General features: G+C 35.5%; 1 long non-coding RNA gene across 1 annotated transcript in view; it reads right to left on the reverse strand.

Annotated features, from left to right (window-relative positions):
- The window catches only part of LOC134475479 (uncharacterized), an 83,974-nt gene extending 72,890 nt beyond the window's left edge, over window positions 1-11,084 (reverse strand). Inside the window, exon 1 of the long non-coding RNA XR_010046615.1 lies at window positions 10,278-11,084. This is a non-coding gene — a long non-coding RNA (uncharacterized LOC134475479). The remainder of the gene's footprint in view (window positions 1-10,277) is intronic.
- Window positions 11,085-11,879: the final 795 nt, after the last annotated feature.

Consider the following 11,879-nt stretch of genomic DNA (forward strand, 5'->3'; position numbering starts at 1 on the left):
ATCAAAAGAAATAAAACAGAATAGAAACAAAGCAAAACAATGAAAGTGATAAAAGACTTCAAAACGAGATAAAATAAAACCGACAGTGGCTAACATGATGCCTCTTGTTATTTTCAAAATAACTCTTACACCATCAGGCACAATAAAATTAAATAAATTGAAACACAATAAAACCAATCAAAATGAAACAATGAAAGCAATACAGGCCTGCAAAACAAGAAGTATAACTATGCATACCATCAGGTGTAATAAAATGAAATAAAACGCAGAACAGAATAAAAACAAAACAATGAAAGATATACAGGACTTCGAAATGATACAATAGGAATACTATAGTAGCTATCATAATGCATCTTGTTATCTTTAAAGCAGCTGTTTGTACCATCAGACATAATAAAATTGAACAAAACAAGGAGAATAAAATTAATTAAAAGAAAGCCATACATTTCTTCCAAATAAGACAATCGAATATCAATAATGGCTACTACGTTTTGTTATTTTTGAAATAGCTGTCCATACAATCAATTTGAAGCTGGTTCGTTAGATCGCGGTTTAGCCTTGACTGATTTCATCCAGATATAGTATCCTTGATGGTATTAAGTCTGGAAGTGTTATGTTCAATTATATTATGCCTGATGATGTGGACAATTCTATTGAAAATAACAAGAGAAGCATAGTAACTAGTGTAGATCACCTAATATTGTGGTCCTATATGTCTTTTCCATTTCATGTTTTTCTAGGAATTTATTTTGTTGTCTTGTTTTGATCTATTTTTCCTTATAATACAGAAAGGATAGATATACATGTAGAAAGTCACACATGGGAAGAATTTCTAAACTATTTATGGAAACAGATTATATAACACATGATGTAATGAACAGATGCTCTGAAGAAGAAGAGACACTAAGAAACCCAGTGCTAATTCTGTAGCATTATGATATGAAATCTAGCAATACTGTCATTCACTGTTCAGAGTGATATTAGTCTAGTCTCTTATGTTCAATTTTTCAGCATACGTAAAGATAAAAACAGCTACTACGAAGAGACTGAGAAACATCATGGTAGACATTACTGATTTCTCCAAAATTAGGTCTTGAAGACCTAAAAAGCCTTCATCGTCCTGTAATGATTTGATTAGTTCTATAATGTCCAGTATATATTAAAATATCCAGTGTGGGAAGATGGGGCCACCTATGTGGAAGAAAATACAGACAATAAGATAGTGAATATATCCAGTGGACTTGCTTTGAAATCTGTTTCTTTAAATTGTTTCCTTATAAACTGTTTTGTCCTGCTTTGCTATGTTTAATCTTATCCTCTTTAAGATAAAATACAAGTGTGTAGGACTGACAAACATATTACTAAGTTCTTGTTGAATCACTGAACAGAACTGTTTGCAGTGTCATTGTTTGACTATCAATTGTATGCTTTAATTTTGTAACTCGAGCAACTATTTCTAAGATGACAGTATGTAACATATCGCCTGGTGATTCCTCACTGTTTATTTTACTGAAATTCTGTATTGTTTGTACCCTTTTTATCTGTTTTTATCTTTTAATAAAAAAAGAAAATTCGTAAATATTAGTGGAAAGCAATGAATCACATACAAAGGAAATCCCATTAAAATTACAGTGACTTATCTATACAAAACTTGAAGGCCATGTGGGCTTGAAGTGTTTCCAGAACTAAAGGATATTAGCTTCCAAACCAATTTATATATATTGGAAAACTTTCCTTCAAATTTTGTTTAGAAATAAGGTAGTCTCATGACATGGAGCACTTCAAAAAATTCAAGACCTTTGTCTTATTACTGAGTCTCACTGCTAAGACAAAATATACCAAACCCACAAGTTAAGGGAAGAAAAGTTTATTTTCACTCACAGTTTGTAGAAATTTCAGTTGAGAGTTGGCTGACCTCAAGACAGGCTGGCATGATAGAGGGGTACCACAGAGAAGAAATAGTTCATGGTGGGCAGAAGGCAGAAAGGCAACAAAGCAGTGAAGTAGTGAAGAATCAAGCAAAAAGTGGGAGGTGACAAGCAGAAACCCTCTTTCTGTACCTTACATCCTATCCAGGTTACTCACCATTAGGGTGGGTAGCACTCACAACCAAGGTGGGGAAGCATTAGTCCTAGGATTGCACAATGAATCTACCCCAGGATCATATCCTTGATCCCAGCACTACATGTCTAGATGCAGCCAGCTCCCCAAAATGCCCCTCCTATGTGCAAATAAGGCTATGGGGGAACATCTATATACAAGCCATAACAACCACAAAACTACCATCACAAAAATATTGAAGGATATTTTAGAAAGGGGACACGAAGACAGCGATGTCAGTAATTCAATTGGAATGAATAAGCTGGGCTGAATGAGCAGCTAAACTGGAGGGAAAAAATAAGGTAATCAGCAGTAGGGAAACAATGAATTAAAAACATAAGCCAGTAACATTCAGTAATAATTCTCAATCTGAATAGTCTCAATTCCCCAATCATAAGACACAGCTTGGAAAAATGCACCAATAAACCAAACTCAACAATATGCAATAAATAAGAAACACATGTAAGTCAAAAAGAAATACACAGATTAAAATTAAAGGATGGAAACAAATATTCCACTCATAGTGAATGCAGAAAAAGGTATGAACACCTATATAAATTTCAAACAAAGTAGATTTTAAACCAAAACTGATTAGAAGAGACAAACACACACACACACACACACACACACACACACACACACAAGAAATATATATTTATTTGTAAATATATACATATATTTTCTCCATATATATGTCAACAGTTCATGAGAAGATTTAACAATTATAAACATATGTGCACCAAACACCAACATGCCAAAATTCATGAAATACATATTAATGGACATGGATAATCAGTTAAGTATCAATACAATTGCACTGGGTACCTCAACATCCCCTATCACAAACAGATAAATCAGTGAGACAAAAGATTGCAAAGAAATATCACACTTGAACCAAATCTACAAATAATCTTAATAGAAATATGCAGAATGTTCCACCCAAAAGAGACTTTCTCCAAAACTGATCACATACTAATTCACACAGCATGCTTTAGTAAATTCAAAAGGATCAAAATCATCTCATACCTAGTATTACATAGTAGGTGATGAAACTAGAATACACGAATAGCAAAAGAAACCACAGAAACTATGCAAACACGTGACACTTCAACAATACCCCTTTGAATGATCAAAACATTAGAAAAAGTCAACAAATTAGACAGTTCTTAGAGTAAGATTATAATGCCAGTACAACATACTTAAACCTAAGAAATACAATGAAAGTAATCCTAACAGCGAAGTTTGTAGCAGTGAATGCCTACATTGGAAAACCAGAGAAAGCCCAATACTATTGATTGATGGCACCTCAAAGTCTTATTTAGAAAAGCAAGTTTTGGAGAAAGTCCATGTGATTTTGAAATTACAAAGAGTTGAACTGTACTGTGTAACTCTCTAGTTAAATTCCCTGTGGTTCCAGGAGATTTTGTCAGTGACCAGTAGGTCACCACTGTTTTTGTATTTTACAAATATTTTCCTGAACTACATATATCCCACATATGTCTTCAAATACACATATATAATTCATTATCAAGTGATTTTATTATATATTTGTGAATTTCATGGGCAAAATATGGAAGTATAAGCTGGTCATAGCTCATTTTTTCTATAACTAAAGTTTATTGGCACAAAGCCATATTTATTTACATATCACACACGGTTGCCCTCACTCTACCAAGGCAAAGCTGTATTGCTGCAATGGAGATCATATGGTCTGCAAAGCCTAAAACATTTACAACTTGTTCCTTATAGAAATAGTTTGTTGACTCTTGGTAGAAAAGAAAAATAATTCTATTATTTATCAAAATAGTATGGAAGAAAAGATTCTGTTGCTAGTATTAATAAATAATTTCAAACATTGAAAGGCAAGAAATTTTAAGCATATTTTCATCAAAGCTATCGTTAGAATTACATATCTGCAATTATTTATGCAAACATTTTAATATCTTAGAAATATATATGAAAATATGGTCTTACAATTATAATTTTACATAGCAGAGTTGGCACAGTGTTTGGTTAGTGTTATGGTTGATACATTGTGTCAACTTGAGCCACTTAAAAGTTTAATTAAGAGATTCAGAAAAGAGCCAGTGTTCTTAGTTTGTAAATACGGTCATTCTGTGAAAAGAGATTTTTCTAAGTGCTACAATGGCCCTGGAGTTGGGGTGGCCTGTGTACAATACAAGCAAAAAAAAAGGATTGTTCTTGCCCTCATTTTCCTCTGGCTCCTTTTGTTGGCTGCTGCCTTGAATTGTTGCCCGACTAAGGCATGCTAACATGCCTTAGAGTCAGCTGATTATAGACTGAAACCTCCACAAATAGTGAGCTAAATGTGCTTTTTATACCTTCATTTTGGGTGTCAGGTATTTTGTCCCAGCAACAACAACAAAAAAAGTAACCCATAACATTCAGGTTCAAGCATTATTTTTTTTAGTAGCTGCTTGTCTACTGTTTACATGCTGTCTATTATTCTATTTTTCAAGTTTGTAAGATTTAGAAACAGCTATTTGTACTAGACTCATTTCTGGACTTGTCCAAATCAATGCAAAAATTGATTTATATTAATTCTCTGCGCACCAGAAAACTGTTATAGTAGGTAACTGTATATATAGTAGAGAAAACTGTATATATAGTAGAGTAGGAGAGTATTAAGCTAGATATTAAGAAAAGTAGATTTTGATTTCCAATATGCCAGTGATTTATTATGTGTGATCAGCAAAATCAGTTTCTCTTGCTGTTATTGGATAAAGAATGACTTAATCCTTACTAAAGCAATTTTTTCATCTTGATATGCCAGGTTGTCGAACAAAATTTTAAATTTCGTAGATAATAATGCAACTTATGATGCGACTAATATCCTCTTCCTAACCTTTACTCTGTTTTCCCAAGTACATAACAATATCTTAATCAGTTGAATAGCTCATCTCTATAGTAAACATTAGTGAGATAAGGCACAAAATGTACCAAAATCATTAGGTAATAACTTATTTTTATTTTTTGAGACAGAGTGTCACCATATAATCCAGACTGGGTTTGAATAAACTATGTAGTGCAGGTTGCCCCTGAACTCAGCTCCTCCTGCCTCAGCTTCCTAAGTGCTGGCATTACAGGCATGTGTCATCAAGTTTGGGCAAAAATCACTTCACATAGCAAGATGTGACCAATGTTTGAAAAAATGCTTAAAATTTTAATAAAGAATCATGTACGTGTCCCCCAATAAACATGTATTTAAGAAAGTAATAAACAATGGCAATACTTATGTGAACATTCTCTTAGAAACTAAGATTGATTATTGAAGAATCAAAAATACATAGGTATACAGCTTCAGAATAAGATTATAAGCCAAAACAAGTCAAATTTAATAAATGACATCTACAATTCTGAAAAATGAAACTGAAAACTTATATCCATATCTGAAAGAAATCATTTAACATATTAATTTCAACCCTTCTAAAATATTTGAGAAGCCTAAATATCAACACTTTCAATTCAACACTAGTTAGAAAAAAGGCATTTCAAAATTGCAGCAATTAGCAATATTTAAATACTGTCTCAAAGCCAATAGCATTGCACCAATTTGGGATTCCTTGATTTTCATATTTTGTGATTAGGTAATAGGATGCCTTTGTTCTTCAAAAACATACACTGCACTATTACTTAAGGATAGAAGGGTGTTTTGTTTAAATGAGGAGGGGAATAAAGGAGGGAAGAGGGAGGAGGGAGAAAAGGAAGAAGGAAAAGTAAAAAAAAAAGTAAGAAAAAGGAAAAAATATGGAAACAAAGCTTTTGTGAATGGGGGAGGAGGAATTGAAGGCAGGGTAGGGGAATGGGAAAAAAAAGAATCAAGTGTTTGTGCAGGTACACTTTATGATAAATGTGATCATTATGTATATCTGCTAAAGTATGTGTCTGGATGTCCCCTCAAAGCCTTATGCGGTTATGGTGGCTGGCTTCTAGGGTTTATGAATGATTCTTGGTCCAATTCTGGGATGTTAGGTGTGAGTCTACATCCTCGTAGGTGTGGCCTACATACAATGTAAGAGGCAGAATGAGTCTTCCCTCCTCCCCTTTTTGGTCTTGTTCTTTTACTGTCTTTTACTGCCCTGAACTATTGCTCGTGTCACACCACTCTGCCTTTGAGCCAGCTGAACTGAAATCTTCGCAAACCACGAGCTAAATAAACCTTTCCTTCCTTAAATTTGGATTTTGGGTATTTTGTCCCAGCAAGGAGAGAAAAGTGACCAAGATAATATCTAAAACGTGCCAATAAAATCTGATTGAAGAACAAAAAGAGTACAAGCATATTATGATGGTTGTTACTTTCTCTCAAATGCTTCAGAGGGAAATGCATATATGCATATAGAAAATTTTAAAGCAAAGGTAGTTGTTTTATGTGGGTGAAGTACATACAGGACTTCTTGGTACTACCGACTTTTATGCAAGTTTGAAATTATTTCAAGACAAAAAGTTAACAAAAACCCTTTCAGGATTGTACCTAAATTAACGGTAACATATACTCAAGTCATTAACTTAGTATTATGTGACAAAAACAAAAACAAAACAAATATGCCAAGTGGAGCCCGTTCTTTAGTCAGTAATAAATACCTCAGATTAGTTTTATTAATATATGTATTAGTAAAGTTTTGTACTTATTAGGTTATGTGACTGCTTGACAATTTTATAAGTAAAGGAGTTTAAAAGTTTGTGAGATTCTAACAGTTTCAGTAATTTTCATGGTCCTTTGCCTGATATAATGCTCTGCCAATCTATATAAGAACAAAATAGCCCTAATACATCGAGTTCATCATTAGTTTACCCACTGTAGAAATTAACTTTATTTTGTGGATCCAGGGTGAGGCTGCATCCTGAATGGTTAGGTCTTTTTAACAGGATAATCTTCAAGCAGAAGAGTTAAACCAACCTAGAATTTTGTACCACTCAGGACACAGAGCATTCCACATAATCTCAGACACTGTATGTGAAGTGTTAGCAACTTGGAAAAGAGTCTAGAAAAAAAGGAGTAAAAGAACTTTAATATTTTACAAATTTGTTATTTTTACCTAGAAGAATGATATATAGCATATTATCCATGAAAATTTAGTACAATAAAATGAACATTTAAATTTTTTAATCAGTTAGCGATACTGTTGTCTGGAGAGACTGCTAAAAAATGCATGGAAGTCCCAGTAATACTAACTTACTGTATGCAGAACAAATCTTATTTATGTTTGGTTTTCTGTAATATTCATCATGATGCCCTACTCAGAGTAAGCACACAGTATATTTGTCAAATGAATGAAACAAGTTAACAAGTCACATTTTAATGGTTTTTTTACGGTGTTGTTTCTGAATTTCTGAGACAAAATCTTGGTAGGAAATCTAGCCCGGACTTGAACCCATCGTGCAGTTCTAGATGGTCTGGTACTCACCACTATTCTCCTGCTTCAGCCTCCTGAATGCTGAGATTACAGACTTGTAACATTATTCTCGGCTACATTTTAGAAGTTTTAAAGAAACATCTTGGTATCAATTTCAGTTAATCAACTATTGGAAAGTAATGATAGTTGTGTAGTAGAACTTCAGATAGATGTAAAACTAAGTGGACACTATGTTACCAAGGCCCTGATTTCATTAATTTACTTATACTAGTATCTGGGACTCTAGTATAAATGTCATGGGAGTTATTTCTGAGATAGCACTTGAGAAATTACTGTAGCAGAAAGAAAAATAGTAATGCCAATATATATTATTGTTGAGTATGGATATAGTTACAATAAATATGTTAACTAGTATTTTTTCTCAGTTTTAAAATATAATGGCATACAACCTTGGTTCTGTCTAAAAGGTCACGTGTTTCCTAGCTCTTCTAATTTCTTCTAAAATGATAATGTTACATTTTCAATTTTTTCTCTTACTGATTATTATTTATTTTGGGCAATTCATTTCTTTATTCAGCAAGCATGCACTGCATCTCCATTCTGCTCCAGGCATTAGGAGCACTGGAATGAAGAGGTGAATCAGACCCTAACCCTGATAAAAATAACTAAAATAGATGCAGCGCTCACTATGTGGATAGAACATAAGTCCTTATCTAGAGTAATTCAGTCCTCACATCAGATCTGTAAAGTAAGAACAATCGGTACTCCCATTTTACAGATGAGTAAAGTGAAGGTGAAAGAGAATAAGTAATTTTCCTAATGCCATTAAGCTAGATGTGGTAAACACAACTGAGATTTTAAGTCAGTTTATCTGACTACTAAGCATGCACTCTTAAGCACTCAACCACACTGTCTTCCTAAAATCAGGAAGTTCATACTACAGTAAGGTTAGCAAGCCTGATAAAAATATGTATTATTTAGGTTAGTTATGTGCTGGGAGACAAACAGAAGGCCATACAGTAGAATGTAGATGCTTTTCTTTTGTGACTATACATATGGCTATACTTAAAACAGATGGAAGCACTGAACTGAGTCTTGAAGATGACTTTGCCAATCTAATGAGAGTTGAAAGGAAAGGCATTCTTAGCAGAAGGAACAATATGGGCAGAGACATGAAACATTGAAAACAGTTGGTTATATTTGGAAAATTCCAGATAGTACAGTTTAGCTACTTTAAGTGATTGTGTGTGTGGGGGGGGGGATAGCGCTAGAGAGGTAAGCAGAGGTGAGGTGATGGCATACAAGGAGACAGGAAGACAGTGGAACAAGGGGAGCCAAAAATCCAGGAAGGACAGTATTTCAAGAATGAGGAAGCAAAATCCCTAGGAAAAATCACTGAATAATTTGTTATATATTATGACAGAATCTATAACGATGACAAATTCTAAAGGGAGAATTTGTAATGTCTTAGCAAATATGTAGGAAAATCTGACATGATACTAAATTGTATGTACAATATAGTTCTAATTTTGTTAGAAAATAGTCACATAGAGTCACATGTAACACACAATACATATACGTATGCACACATGTGATATGATACAGATGATAAGATAGGTATGTGTATATAACATATGCATAGGTGTATGTATGATTTACCCACATGAGAATGGGAATAAAATACACTCTGTGAACTATGGCTCTTTCTGAGTGGTAGATTCTTGGACAATATTCTCTTTATCCGGCTTTCTACCTTTGTACAGTTTCCCTCCAATAGGCACATACAAGTTTTAAAATAACATTTTACTTCTTTTTTTAAAATTTTATTTAATGAAGAAAAAAAAACAGAGAAAGGGTACAAGTTATACAGATTTACAGAAAAAAATAAACAGTAGGAAATCACTAGTTAATGGATTACATATTGTCATCTTAGAAATAATTGTTCAAGTCCCAAAATTAAAGCTTGTAAAGTGGACATTCCAACAATGATACTGCAAACAGTTCTGTTCAATGATCCAATAAAACTCAGTGATATCATTTTCTATCTTATACACATAAATATACATGCAGTTATATCATTTAGAGCAGAAAAATAGAATTTCCTAGCTCACTACTGTTGTAGTGAGTAATAGGAAACATAAAAATAAGAATTCCAAACGTTGTCACAAAATCACACCTTGGAAAAGTGTTAACTCACATTCAAAGACATAAAAGTGACGTTTTCATTAAAATAAATCACCAAGGAATAGATCACAGAACGTCTTTTTTGAATTAAAGCTAAAACATGCAAAAACTCAAATGCTTGCAAGTTTTAAGCAATATTTAAAACTATAAGCTCTTCAACAGACAACAACGTGCTGTTTCTATGGTTGAAATGTAAATACAAATAAGATTAATTTGCTGTAGCCAAAAGCATAACCAATGCATGAGGAATATGGATTTCCACATCTTCGGTACCTTTCTCAGACTGGAATTAAGACACAGTCAGGCACTTCCTGAATGCACGTTTTGAAATCAAAACAAGATATGGGCGGCACAAATTTCACTGAGAGTCTCCCCCATTAAAGAAAACCAGTCTAGTACCCCTCTTCCCTTGTGATTAAAAAAACAAAAGCACTTTCCTTCTGTTTCCCATTAGTTCAAGCTCCCCAAAATTACCTTTAAATTACACACACACACACACACACACACACACACACACACACACACGCACCACACAGACACACACACACACACACACACACACACACACACACACACACACACCCCTCCGCCCCCGCCCCGTTCCTTCCAGTTACTTACTGCTAAAATTGATTGTATTGTTCAGGTTGCTCCTTGGTTAATCAGCTCTGGCCATATGGATCTTTGTTATTCGCAGTGCCAAGCAGCGACTCTTCCTGTCCCTTAAAGGTCCCTCTGGTTTTTCCTGCTGTGCTTTAAGGAAGTTTTTAATGGTAAGGCGGCGTCTAGGGCTCCCCGCAGCGGGTGCTGTGTATACACTTAATGTCCCGGTCTAATTATTCTCATTGTGAAGGCAAGTACTCTGGAAGTTTTCATTTCTATGCCGGCTTTAGGACTACTATGATGTACAACAGAGTTGAAGCCCGGGATTCCTGACGTATTTCTTCAGGTACCTTCTGTCCAATACTGTCACATCAAAGCAGTAAGGTGGGGGCTTGAGCACTGCAGCCACTGCGTGGCTCATCGTCTAACAGATACTTTCGACTACTAGCACAGTTACAGGCACCAACACTGAGGGCTGACCCACTGGCGAGGCGAGTCCATTATCTTGCTCAAGAACCTTTGTCCAAGATGCGGGTCCTTAGGAACCAGGCCTTCTTATCACTGCACGTGGGACTCCCAACCCGGTCTCTCTCAGGGTTCAGACAGTACAGCCCAGCATGTGAGGAGCTAGCCCGTGGCTGACTGTACTCTGCAGACACTGTGGGAAAGCTGCGAACTCCCAACTTCCTAAAGCTAGTTCACCGGGTTCAAAACTGGGAAAAGAGAAACGGCGCGCTTTGAGGAGAGTCGCCACTCCGCCCCCGCTGGCTAGGAAGACCCCGCCTTACCGCGAGGTTAAAAACAGACCAGCGCCCGCTTGCGGGCTCGCCCCGCCCCTCATTTGGGCTCTGCTGGGCATTCGAGAGGCTGTTGCTAGGCAGCCGCCCTGCAGCCTTCTGCACTGAGTTAACTGAGACATGTTTCCGGCTGAGTTCCATCTGGGAGCAGAGCGGCAAGAAGCAGGGTTGCTGGTGGGGGTAGGTGGGGTTGGGGGTAGGGGGAGGATGGTTATGATTTCTAGCAAAATCTACGGGAGAAGGAGGCGTGCTCCAGGCTTCTCTACAAAGGAAAGTGACCAGAATGAGGCTAGGAAAAAGACAGTGATAAGAAATGAGGTGCAAACTCAGGTATATGAGGATGTGGACCTTGAACCAGCAGCAGAAAGTAATTTACCATTGGTTAATATAAACAGATGTGGCCACGTGGGTCTCCAGTAGTATGAAAAAAACAGATAATGTATGCCGACCCTTTGGGACAGTCTGACCAAAGCCTTCAATAAGCGTTAGTTAGCATTGCTATTAGCATTAATATAATTGTGATAGTCACTTCTGAGAGAGTGCAGGATGACTGGATTAGTGTTAAAATGCAACCGAAATTGTAGAATTACTCTGTTAAAAGAGCTGCCTAGGATTAAACTTCTTTTTTTAAAATATTTTTATTTTAAAGAGATTAAGACCAAAGAGGACATAACAAAGCAGATCAGAACACAACAATGTAAGCAGCACAGTATTTCACCACAAACAACTCATAATTAAAAGTAACTACCACAATGTCTCTTTCTTTGAAATAGTTGAGTATAACTTCCTATACAATAGTATCAAACATAACAAAACAGTATAA

The sequence above is a fragment of the Cavia porcellus genome, unplaced genomic scaffold (genome assembly GCF_034190915.1).
Source record: "Cavia porcellus strain 051 isolate PalLab524CR breed Dunkin Hartley unplaced genomic scaffold, mCavPor4.1 scaffold_3, whole genome shotgun sequence".
Classification (NCBI taxonomy): domain Eukaryota; kingdom Metazoa; phylum Chordata; class Mammalia; order Rodentia; family Caviidae; genus Cavia; species Cavia porcellus.